The sequence below is a fragment of the Gymnodraco acuticeps genome, unplaced genomic scaffold (genome assembly GCF_902827175.1).
Source record: "Gymnodraco acuticeps unplaced genomic scaffold, fGymAcu1.1, whole genome shotgun sequence".
In the NCBI taxonomy this organism is placed as follows: domain Eukaryota; kingdom Metazoa; phylum Chordata; class Actinopteri; order Perciformes; family Bathydraconidae; genus Gymnodraco; species Gymnodraco acuticeps.
Window position 1 is genome coordinate 2,129,884 of NW_022992206.1, and position 9,756 is coordinate 2,139,639.

Below are 9,756 nucleotides of genomic sequence, written 5' to 3' on the forward strand. Positions count from 1 at the left end.
CTAATAAAATACACACACATTGTAATTTATTCATACCCACACACATACTCAGACGCTGCATTGTGTCAGTATCATCAGTCCCTAATGTAACCATCTGCTCCACTCTGTTTTTCCTTTATGCAAAAAATGCTAACCATCTCTTGGCAAAAGGCCCTCACTCACCATCTCGTATGCATCACAGCAAATTAATGAGATACCTGAAAGAGAGAACATGAATAGAGCTTTTGTGGGTCTAATGGGAAATAAAAAATGGCTAACAACCCTGAATCAGCCAATCTAATGGAGAGTGCTGCTGAGGCCTTTCTGGACTGTGCCAGGATTGCATCTAAACTGCCAATGCACAGAGAAATAAACAGGAAGTCCTCCATGATGGCTCAGTAACATGCAGGACTAATAAGTGGTACACAAATAAAAATCAAGCAGGGGTGAACCAGTGAGGAGCATGACACATAACTCAGTTGTAAAGCATTCCTAAAGCAACACACTGTCTACAGTAGTATGGGACACACAGTCTAGCTATAATGTATGGAATGCCATTTAAGCCAAAATTAAATAAATACATAAATAATTAAATAAATACATATATATATATAAATATGGCTATGAAATAAATTCTAAAATAAATAAATTAGGCAATACATATGTATACATGTACATTTAAATACACTCAATACACAAATATACTTTTATTTCATAATGACACATTTATTTATATCAAGAGACTTTTATTTCATAATGACACATTTATTTATTTCAAGAGACTTGTATTTCATAATGACACATTTATTGATTTCAAGAGACTCGTATTTCATAATGACATATTTATTTATTTCAGATGACTCGTATTTCATAATGGCGCATTTATTTATTTCATGTGACTTGTATTTCATGATGAGACATTTCCATTCCTTATATGCAAATGAACGGGGCGTGGTTAGCTCACAGATCCAGACCAAAGCAACAGCACCACAACACTGACTCAATAGCTTTTGTTTCACACTCCAGTACTCTTAAGTGGTTTGCAAACTGCCAATAAACCAAACCGGTTCAAGAACCATTCTTGTGCTTTTCTGGTGCTTAACTGGTTCTTCTCTGGTCTTATCTGGTCCGCCCAATGCTGCTCTTCTGAGAGCAACCGCTCTGACAGCTCTCTCTAGTCTCTACTGGGAAACGGCTAAAAGTCCTTCTGGAGGTAAGCAACGCTACACCCAGTCTGAGAATAAAATATGTCTCGAAGGTTCGTTTTGCTTTCTTACAACGTTAAGTTAATGTTAACGTAACCTTACGTTTGCTAGGAGGCTATTGTTACGAGCTAGCTGTCTTAGCTAACAACAGTTAGCAGCTAACGTTTTCTGCAGTTTGTGTTGCCCCTGAAAAACGTGATGTAGTTATTTAAGGGTATGTTAAATTAACGTTATTTTACAAGTTGAGAGAGTTAAGTTGTGTTTAAAATCGTCAATGTAATGCACGTTAGAGGTTTTTAGTTGGACATGAAGTTAGCTAACGTTAGCTAACTCTACCAGGTTAGCATGTTAAGCTGTACTTTCTGTGGCAGCTAGCTTAATACAAAGAGGGATTTTGTGCTTCATTGCAATGCAAACTTTTCTTTGTTAATCTACCTGAAACTGTAGGGACAGTTTGTTTCTACTCAACTATACAGACCATTGTTGAGGAGATGCAAAACATACTGTCCATGAGTTGGGTCCAACATATACCAGGGTTTCCCACACATAGACTATACTTGGGCGGGCCGCCCAGGTATATTAACGGCCGCCCAAGTATATTTCGCGACCCATTTTTTAAATTTATTTTTTAATAATTTTTTTTTGTATTTTTTTTTTTGTATTCGTCCGTGACCACGACGCCATCTGCGATCGATTAACTTGTGGACAATGATCCCTCGCTCCCTTGCTCTGATCTCGCCTCGTTAAGTGGCCTGCCTCACACAGGGTGACTGGCTGTCTACATCAGGGGTGCCCACACTTTTTGGGCTGGTGAGCTACTTTTGAAATGACCAGCTCACCGAGGTCTACCAACCAAAAATAAAATCCCAAATTGCAAGGGTTGCTGAATAACACGTTTTATTTATACATGGGATAATAGGGCTGCAACAAACGACTAATTTGATAATCGATTAATCTATCGATTAATGAAACGACTAATCGACTATTCAGACTATTACTGTATGCCTTGCACAATTTCTCAAACGCTCTTGTTTAGCCATCAACTTTTAGATTTAGCTTGAGGTTGTTTTAGGCATGTGGAAACTAACAATGAAGACAATAAAGATGAATACTTGATTCAAAAATACATATATTATTAAATTAACAAATTGTGAACAAAACTAACATTGCTTTTTATTTAAATTAAATAAATAATATTTCACATCAAAAGAAACAACAATGTTTTAACAAATCGTATTAAATAATCTGATGACAGAACTGTGAACAGAATAGCTGAAACTTTAACAAAATAAAGAGTAACTAAATAACTCAGTTACCTCTAATCATTAACCCATGTTTGTATAATTGAGTTAACTCCGTGTGTTGCTGCTAACATACATAACACCTGACGTGGAAACGTTACTCGTGGATGGGGCTGCAGAGCTGCTAGAAAGACAGTGGAACCCGGTGCATTCCTCCGTCTGGATGTGGTGCACTTTTGCTAAATGTTTGACACATTGCTCGTGTTACCGCCCTCACATGCTGAACTCTCTTGGCAAGGAGCATTGTCCACCTCAAGACGGGTAACATTTAACCACACCTTGGAGCGCTTCTCTCCGCCATCTCCTCCGTGTGTTGCTGCTTGTAGCAGCCGCGTGTGTGTAAACTGCCCCGCCCCCTCGCGCACAGACGGGGGAGATAGATCTCGTCTCGATTGGAAAGATCGAAAATACACCGACATTTGTTTGTCTTTGTGCATATTAGAAACGAGTTGGCGACACTAAGATTGCGAGATAATGTTTGTGTAGCAATAATACAGACCTTTCTCTTTCTCAACTCGCTACTCGGAGGGAAGTCGCTGTCATATGCCTTGTGAACACTCCGATAATGCCTCTCCACGTTACCTTTCTTTGGCAGAGCGACGCTTGCTTTACAAATAAGGCAAATAACCTTTGAATGTGACATCACAAACAAATATTCTTCCTCCCATTCTGGGTGGAAGTGGTATGTCTTTAGCTTCTTGCTCGGTCCCGCACTCATTTTGTTGTTTGTCTCTTTAACTTAATTTGAGTTTTCCCGGCACTTGACTGATTTTGTATCGCTTTGCATTCTGGGTTAACAGACTGGAAAGCGATAGGTCGCTTTTTCTGTCAATCAAGTAAACTCCTGAATTAAGTGGCAGGGAGGCCAAGGGAGGAGGGATCAAAACCTGTTTTGTCTATTTTAACGGAACAGGATTTTTTTTTTTATGAATGACTCGCGATCTACCAGCATTGCCCCCGCGGTCCGACGTACTGGGCACCTCTGGTCTACATGATGTGGCCTGCCAACATGGCCACTGTCATAGAGATCATAAATCAAAGCCCTTGATTGGTCTCTGTGTGTCATTCAAGCTCGGGATAACCTCAGCTCAGGTGAGGTAAAGGACTCTCTGAGTGTTTAGATAGTTAACTTAGTTTAAGTTCTCAGTGGGTCTCAAACGGTGTGGTCACCATTTATGTAAACACATATTTCCATTTGAGAGGGTAGTGATTGATCTAATGCAGGGGTACTCAAATACAAATCTTAAAGGTCCAAAATAAATGTTTCAATAAGACAAAGGTCCGTTTATTACGGTCATTCAAACTTTTAAACAATTGCAACAAGATTCTTAACACGAGGTTGCAAAAACAAAAATAATCTGTATGCAGCAGTTTTCATTGTTATTGTGTCTGTGCTTGACCCCTCAGAGTCGCAGTGTAAGAGCTGCAGTTATGAATAAAGGCAGCTGCACCCTCTTTCATTCAGCATTCCCATTATTGCTTTATAAATGTATTCCCCCTTGTGTGTCCACTGAGGTTCGTCAGGCCCAACACATCTTCAACAAACTCCCCCTTTGCCTCATCATAAAACTCACAAACACCAGCAACTGAGCATTGTCAGTGGTGTCAGTGGACTCACCCACAGCTAAGGAAATGCACTGTGCATTTTTTATTCCATCACAAAGCTGATGAATCAAATCACCAGCCAGTATGTATGTTCTTCTGGTTGCTGTGCAATCTGAGAGGGGATTTGCTTGATTTGACCTGTTATTTCCTCTTTTTGTTTGCCTTCAACATGGTCGCCATCACTTCAGTCATGCATTCTTTTATACTTCAGTTATTATCCAGTGGAGAGTCCTTACCTACTGGCCTAGTTCAATCAAAGTGGTTACTTGTTTTTGGCTGGGCAGTGTAGTTTTACACACCGTCTTATTTGACTTTCTCAGGACTTAAAACTGTTTTTTGGGGGCAGACCCCCTCAAAGAAAACAATATATTTACACACGTAAGGTCATCATCTTAATAGTTTTGTATGCTCATCCATGAGCAGAGCATCAAGATGACATGTCTATTACAGCTGAATGCGGCGATTACCATCTTGTTCAGCAAAACGCCTCACAAACGTATTAAGATCAACAGCTTCAGTGCGTTTTGATTCAATGCTGAGTACAGTCAAACTGACAGTCTCTTCTCTGTCATTGTAGACCGCAAATACCTCATTCCTTCAGTGCTTGGGTCCGAATGCTTCTCGTTTTGCGCCGTCCAGTTCAAAATTAAATCGCCGCAAATCGTATGTCCACGCTCGCGCCACGACCGGGGGAGGGGTTACATGACGTGCATCTTGTGCTGCATTCACTTGCACTCGGACATTAGAGACTTTCTCTCATAAATGTCCGATGAGCCACAACTTTTCTTTCAAAACAAAGCTGCCAACTGGGGTGGCAGCTGGGGTGGCAAGGCCTATTTTTAGGGTGGCAGTTGCCACCCCGGTAGGTGAAACTAGGCTACTAGCTACAGTACAGATGGAACTAGATGAGCTGTTAACTCTCGCTCTGATTTTTTTTTTTTTAATTCTCGCTCTGACTTAGACAGGTTGAAAGAGACACACACATTTTCCCCACCCGCATTCCGCGAAGACCCGCCCTACTGTGCCTCTGATTCGCAGATTGTTTGGGGGGAAAAAACACTGACTGGATGCTGAATGTGATTGGACCAAAGCGTTGACACACACAGGTGGAACACAGTGGAACAGTCAGACATGCAGAGCGCTGTTTGCAGTGGACATAGCGGATAATTTTGACTCGTTGCGAATGCGTTGTGGCGATGTCTCACATATAATACAGAGAGATAATACATATGAAAAGTATAATTTGCTCAGAGTCCGGAGACAGTGGTGGTTCGGTCCGGATCCGGACCGGAGTCCGTAGTTTGAGGATGCCTGATCTAATGGATAGTGAGGTGGGCTGAAGATCGGAAGGCTGTGAGTTCAAATCCCGCCAGGAACACCACCACTAGTGTGCCCTTGAGTGCCATCTTTACGCAAAATGATTATACAAAATGATTATACAAAATGAAAACTTTTTTTTTTTTTGCGCAAAGTTTTTAACTTTTTAAATATGATTGTTTTGGGGCATTTCAGTTTTATTGGACAGAGGCAGTAGATATCTACTGGAAACAGTAGAGAGGGAGGAGATGATATGCAGCATACGGCCCAGCCGGATGGTTGCTGCTCCGTGTGGAACGTGTTCTATCAGGTAAAGCACTTTGTCAGTGAGGCTGTCCAACAACATCATCTCCGACCCAAACCATGTTCTGAACAGTGAATATGAACTGCTACCATCTAATCGGAGATACAGGGTCCCACGATTCAATAAAGTCAGACTGAAGCACTCCTTTGTGCATCAGTCAGTCCTCACAGTATACAGAGCTAAATCCCAGACCAAATGCACGCTGAAGGCTCTTTGAGCATGTTTTTCTCTCACTGATTGTGCAGTTATGTTAAATGTTTGTGTTTCATGTATTTGTGTATGCATATTTGTCTGTTGATGTTGGACATGGAGCTGCTGTGACGCAAGTCAAATTTCAGACTTGATCTGACAATAAAGTAATATCGTATCGTATCGTATTGGTACCCAGTTATTTATGGTATTGAGTTTGAATTTAGCCTTTGCAATGTAATTTCCAACAGTGCATTGTAAAGACTGAAAGATGTAAAGCTTGACATGATTTCGTCTTTTACTTAAGAAGGTGTTTGTCCTCCTGTCTTCTCTTATTTCCTTATCTTTCTTTCAGGTGTAACATCTACCAATGGTTGTACATGACAGAGACCTCCTCCACCTCTTTGCTGTCTTACTAGTCAATCCTTCTGATCAGGTCCTTTCCTAAATAGTGGTAAGTTTTACAGTTCAGTGTACGTTCAATTAGCAACTTAATGCTTTACCGCTGTTGAATAAATCCTATATTGCTAGTCATTTTATTAAAACTACGATTTGTAAACTTTTTGATTCCAATTACAATAATCTTTTTGTTATAATTGTAAAACATATCTTAACATCCATCAGCAATCAATAAAACAAATCATCCAACACTATATAGAAGAAATCTGGACATATTTTTTTTTATACAGCAGCATGTTTTGGGACTGCTCATTGATGTCATCAAGAGCCATTGAGTCTAACTTTTGTAGTCGGCCCCTTGAATGTTTATCATTCCTATAATAATTAGTTTTTTTATTGTTGATATTGTTTTGTTCTTTATTTTTGTTGTGAGAATCACTTTGCAATTATTGTGTAAGTGCTATATAAATAGTTATACTAATATTATTGTTGTTACCATCATTACTATTATTAATAGTGTCTTCTTTGTTTTCTTTATTCATCGCTGCAGAAAGGATCATGCCAGCCCACATCAAACACCTGATCAAGAACTTGTGAATCTCACTGCTGCGGACACCTGTGTGATATTCCACTCTGACTGGAACCCTCAAAATGACCTGCAGGTACGATATATATATCTGCTCTGTCTGTCCTAAAGATAGTTCAATAGGGCTACAACAACAACAACAACAGTCTTTCCGTTTATTCCCTCGGTTCTTTAAGTATATTATTTTCCCATTAAATGCTTAAAAACGTTGAACAGCAGCTGCACATGATCCTCTTTTGACCCCTCTTTTAATTTTTTATTTCAGGCTCAAGCTCGGTGTCATCGTTTTGGCCAGTCTAAGGCGGTGAAGGTGTACCGTCTGATCACTAGAAACTATGAGAGGGAAATGCTGGATAAAGCTAGTCTGAAGCTCGGGCTGGACCGTGCCGTACTGCAGAGCATGAGTGGCAACAACAACGGGGTGAGAAAAAGAAAATCTGTCATATTTCTAGATGCCAAATCATTTTTGGGTCAGTCGCTGTTGCAGTACGCTTAGTTTATTTTTTCGAAAAGAGTTTTCTAAATCCACTTGTGTAAATGTCTCTCTGCGTCGCCTTTAGCCGGTCCAGCAGTTCTCCAAGAAGGAGATCGAGGACCTGCTGAGGAAAGGAGCCTACGCCGCCATCATGGACGAGAACGACGAAGGCAATCGCTTCTGCTAGGAGGACATCGACCAGATCCTGCAGCGAAGAGCCACCATCATCACCATCACCAGGTATGTTCTTAGCAGCACTAGCCACTTGCTCTTTGTGAGACACCAAGTACTTGGTTATTTGAAATGTAATATTGATGATGTAATAATTAAAACTAGGGATGGGTACCGAGCCCCAGTATTAACGGGGCCCCGGGGCTGAATTATTAAAGACCGTGGTACCGTTAACGTCCAACGTTATCGATCTTTTTATCGGTACTGGAGACATTTCAAAAATAGATGTCATATGTATTATATCTACATAAACATTATATCGCAGTCTTACTGTCGCCAACTCCGTTTCTAATATGCAATAAGACTACAAAGTGCATCTATGATTTATTTTCGATCTTTCCAATCCAGACGAGAGATCTCTCTCCCCTGTCGGTGTGCGAGGGGGCGGGGCAGTTTACACACAGAACCTGCTACACACACACAATGGCCCAACTTTTGAGAGAGCGAAACGTCACAGATTACCCGTCATGCCTGGCTGTCAGAGCAGAAGAACCCGTTTGTGCGCTCACAGAGCATGCGCCCCTTAAGCCCCGCCCCCGAGCACACACTCTCGGCTCACTAGAATGAATGGAGAGAGAGAATACATCTAGATTCGGATTTTAGTGCATTTTACAACTTTAAGGACTTAATGATTCTAGGGCTATACAATAGTTCATACGGGGTAGTTTATTTAGTTTCAAAAAAAGTATCCACCGATTTACAGACGTCTCTTTCCCAATGTTAGTCAATGGGAAAAAGTATTTCTGGGCCGGTCGACGTCACAGACTGATAAGGAAATTGTAGTACCACCGTTTGGACACAACGAATATTTTCCTCAGAGTCCGGCACACTTCCTGGGGGCTTGGTCTTGAGGTGGAAAATGCTCGTTGCCAATAGTGCAATAAGAATTTAGCATGTAAGGGCGGTAACACCAGCTATTTGTCTAAACATTTAGCAAAAGTGCACCACATTCAGACGGAGGAATGCACCGGGTTCGACTGTCTTTCTAGTAGCTCTGTAGCCCCATCCACGAGTAACGTTTCCACGTCAGGTGTTATGTATGCTAGCAGCAACACACGGAGTTAACTCAATGATACAAACATGGGTTAATGATTAGAGGTAACTGAGTTATTTATTTTGTTAAAGTTTCAGCTATTCTGTTTGCAGTTCTATCATCACATAATTTAATACGATTTGTTAAAACATTGTTGTTTCTTATTTTCAGTTTGCTTCAAGCAGTGGCTGTACGAGAAAGACGTGGAAGACCAAGAAATGCTGGCCAGATTGGCAAAGACCGGAAGATACATAACAGAGAAGATAATGGATATTAACAAGAAAAAGAAAAAAAATGTTTATAATTTCTTTGTTGCGGTTTACATTTTGAATTATATTTGTTATTTTTAAATCAAATGCATCTATTTTAGATGATGTATTTATTTAGATGTAGGTTTTTTTTGTAATATTATTGTATTAAGTATAATTTATTAAATAAAAATACTGTTATGAACACTATACAATGTCTTTATTTTGATAGTTACCAGAATACATTGTATATTTAATACTAACATAAGCTGGTGATAGATAAATGCTGGTCTGCTGGTATGCCAGCAGACAAATATTTATAAAGAAAGAAACAGAAGGGAGGAAATGATGATAGCTAGACTCAGAATAAATCACACAGCATTGAATGGTACGCTGCATGTCATGGGGAAAAGTAACAGTGACAAGTGTAGGAACTGTGGAGTTAAAGAAAATGTGGAACATCTATAAAGTTGAAAGAGAAAAGCTAAAGGATAACGTTTTAGAGGCAGAGAGGGAATGGAGTGTGGTTGGTATTTTGGGAACAAAAGGAGAGGGAGAAAGAGCTACCAGAAAGGCACTGTTTACCTTTAGTGAAACTGGGGTAGGTAAAATTATCTAACATTAGGTCAGGAAAGATCATAGATTGTTGTTTTATTTATTATGTTTTTTATTTATTTATTTTTGGATTAGATCATAGATACGTCCATGAGTTAAGAGATAGAATGATATGATGATTCACACTCATGTACAGTAGGTGGCGGTATGCACCTTAAAGTTGTTTGCAATCCGCCAAAAAACCGAGAGAAGAAGAAGTCAACTGGTTTGCCAACGGACAATTTACACCGAAGAAGAAGAAGCGAACATTTCTGGCGGGTGAAATTTAG

General features: G+C 40.0%; 1 long non-coding RNA gene across 1 annotated transcript; it reads left to right on the top strand.

Annotated features, from left to right (window-relative positions):
• The first annotated feature begins 5,600 nt into the window (after positions 1-5,600).
• Positions 5,601-8,884, top strand: LOC117539491. The gene is made up of 6 exons (XR_004568010.1): positions 5,601-5,717; positions 6,256-6,354; positions 6,850-6,961; positions 7,151-7,306; positions 7,446-7,600; positions 8,796-8,884. It is a non-coding gene; the product is annotated as an uncharacterized LOC117539491 (long non-coding RNA).
• Positions 8,885-9,756: the final 872 nt, after the last annotated feature.